Source organism: Callospermophilus lateralis, chromosome 18 (genome assembly GCF_048772815.1).
Source record: "Callospermophilus lateralis isolate mCalLat2 chromosome 18, mCalLat2.hap1, whole genome shotgun sequence".
NCBI lineage: Eukaryota > Metazoa > Chordata > Mammalia > Rodentia > Sciuridae > Callospermophilus > Callospermophilus lateralis.
The window spans coordinates 40884123-40887061 of NC_135322.1; the positions used below are offsets into that span (position 1 = coordinate 40884123).

Here is a 2939-nt window from a genome sequence, read left to right on the forward strand (position 1 = left end):
ACGAGATATAAGAATATTATTTGGCCAATATTGTTCCCCAGTATTTCCCCTTTCCCTTCCTTTCACCCTCCCCCGGTCCCTTTCCTCTATTCTACTGATTTCCTTTCAATGGAATCATATTTTTATTTAGGAATTTTTAAAGTTTTAGAATAATTTTAGATTTAATTATTGCAAAGATAATTCAGAGAGGTCACTTACACCACATACCTAGTTTCCACTATTGTTAATATTTTACATGAATTGTGATATTTGTCACAATTAATCACATCATCAGGTGTCTTTAGGCTCTTCTTGGCTGTGGCAGTTTCTCAGACTTCTTGTTTTTGATGACCTTGACGGTTTTGAGGAGTACTGGTCAGGTATTTTGTGAAGTATTCCTCTGGATTCATCTGATGTTCTGGTGTTTCTCTTGGAGTAAGGTAGTTTTGGGAGGAAGACCACAGAGGGAAAGTGCTGTTAGGGCACATCGTGTCAAGGACAGCTACTATCAAATGGATTTATCACTTATTGATATTGACCTTGATCACCTGGTGAAGTCATGTCTACTTAAATTTTTTTCTTGTAGATGGAACCCAGTGCCTCACAGGCGCTAGGCAAGTGCTCTACCTTTGAGCTACAACCCCAGCCATTTTTATTTTTTTAAGATTTTTTTTTAGTTGTCAATGGACCTTTATTTTATTATATGTGGTGCTGAGGCTTGAACCCAGTGCCTCACACATCTAGGCAAATGCTCTAGCACTGGGCCACAGCCCCAGCTCCATTTTCAGTTTTTGAGACCATCTTTTGCTGAATTGACCAGACCAGCCTGGAACTTGCCAACCTGCCTTAGCCTCCCAAATGCTGGGATCACAAGGGTGTGTCCTCCACACCTGGCTCCGTATGTTTATTTTTGATTAGATACAATATGCACATGATTCAAAAATTTAAATGTACAAAATGAAACCTCCCTTCTCCCTCCTACAGCTTGAATCATCCAAGGAGCTATTCACTGGGCAGTGACCTGGGTTTTCTTCTCTGAGTGTTTCTGCACATATAAGCACATGTGGACATGGAATTTGTATGTGTATGTGAGTGTGTTTTAGTGTGTAAATGCAAGCCCTGTGGCTCTGGTTTCTCCCAGTGTTTTTTTATTTCACAGTGGGACTTGAGTTTCTCCCCATGCCACTTTTCCCCCTTTAGGTCAACTGGGACTGTGTCATGTCCTTCTTTCATACCCAGCAGAGAGGGACCAAGCTCTGGTACTGCGGGGTCAGTCCCAGACCTTCAGCCACCCAGGCCGCCACAGGCTGGTGGTGGGGGCAGGACGCTTCGAGGAGGCCATTAAACAAAGGATTGCCCCCAATAATCCGTCCATGACAGATGGCCTTGGAGGGAAAGCCTAGGCAGCTGGGAGACTGTGGCAGATGACTTGTAGGGACGGTCAGGGAAGGCCTCTCGGTGGGCTGGTCCTCTTAATGTCCATCAGAGAGAAACAAGACCCTGACCAGAGCTGCCTCCAGAGAACCAGAGGAGGGCAAGGGTGGAGAAGACCCCGCCCCTCACTTCTGGGGTCCCCGAGACCAAGCAGCCTGTCCACCCACCATCCCTGCCTCTGTCCTGTGAGCCAACAAGCCCCCCTTTTGGTCCAAACCAGGGCAAGCGGGGCTTCTGTTTCTTGCACCCACAGCAACCTGATGGACGGCTTCGGATTCCTTCCCCTTCCCTGTGTCCCGTAGGCTCCGAGAGGGGCAGAGCTGCACCCCAGGCCACGCCCTCTCAGGCGCCAAGCCCGGCAGGAGGCTAGAATTTCATGACATCAACGCATTTTCCTGGTATTGACTTTTATGGTTATTTTCTAATTGATGGCAAGGGAAACTGGCTTTATTTTGCTGCGGCTTCGAGGTTTGCATGTAAAATGTCTAGGTATCCGGCTAGAGGACAGCCAGTTTGGGAGGTCTCAGCGAGACCTCGCCGCGAGAGCCAGGGACTAAAGTGGACCCCACAAGGGCCCTTCCAGGAAGTCAGGATGGCCGAGCGGTCTAAGGCGCTGCGTTCAGGTCGCAGTCTCCCCTGGAGGCGTGGGTTCGAATCCCACTTCTGACAATCTGCGTTTTTTAGCTGCTTTTCTCCCTTCCAATGAGGATGAAGAGTGTACTCTGTACCCTTGACTATTTCGAACCAAGGTTCTGGGTAAAAGTGTGTGATTTCAATTTTACAGTCCGCAGTTGTTGTGCGTTAGAAGAAAATGCTAAAGGATAGCTAAATAGTTAAGAGGATTAAAAGACAAAAGAAGTCCCCGGATTCAACGAATCATTTAGTCTGTCCGTTGCTGACGGAAAGGAAAAGTGGAACTTTGTCAGAAGTGGGATTCGAACCCACGCCTCCAGGGGAGACTGCGACCTGAACGCAGCGCCTTAGACCGCTCGGCCATCCTGACTGCTCAGAAGCTGGGGCGCGGGCAAACCTCTTCAGAAACTCCAAGTGTGCGCATGCGTGGCGGTAGCGAGTGGATGTGGGTAATGAGGCCCGGTTTTCTGCGCGGTGTGGGGCGGGGCTAGACACAGCCTCGCTCGAAGGGGCGGGACGAGAGGCACCAGGCACGGCACTTTGACCGACAGAGGGCGCTCGCCATATGCTGTAGAATCCGAAAGGCCGGGAGACCAAGGACCGTTACTTTAACCGGTATAAATTTACTCTTTGCCCCAGCTTTGATTCCTGCAGCTCGGCAAGCAGCCTTGCACTTCCACACTCATACCCCTGTGCAGTTTCTGCACATTGCAGACAATCTCGTACACCTGCCCCAGCCCGGTGCGGTGGCCCACAACTGTAATCCCAGGAACCCGTGAGGCTGACGCAGGAGGATGACCAGTTCGAGGCCAGCCTCGCCAACTCAGCGAGGCTGCCTCAAAATCAAAAAGCGCAGGGGTTGAGCTTGTCCCGGGGCTCAGTCCCCAGTACCG

The 2939-nt window shown here is 49.9% G+C and overlaps 2 non-coding genes across 2 annotated transcripts; one reads left to right on the top strand and one right to left on the bottom strand.

The window, feature by feature from the left end:
• The first annotated feature begins 1999 nt into the window (after positions 1-1999).
• Trnal-cag (transfer RNA leucine (anticodon CAG)) lies at positions 2000-2082 on the top strand. Its single transcript has one exon. It is a non-coding gene; the product is annotated as a tRNA-Leu (tRNA).
• A 251-nt stretch (positions 2083-2333) lies between these two features.
• On the bottom strand, positions 2334-2416 carry Trnal-cag (transfer RNA leucine (anticodon CAG)). Its single transcript has one exon. It is a non-coding gene; the product is annotated as a tRNA-Leu (tRNA).
• Between the last annotated feature and the right edge of the window lie 523 nt (positions 2417-2939).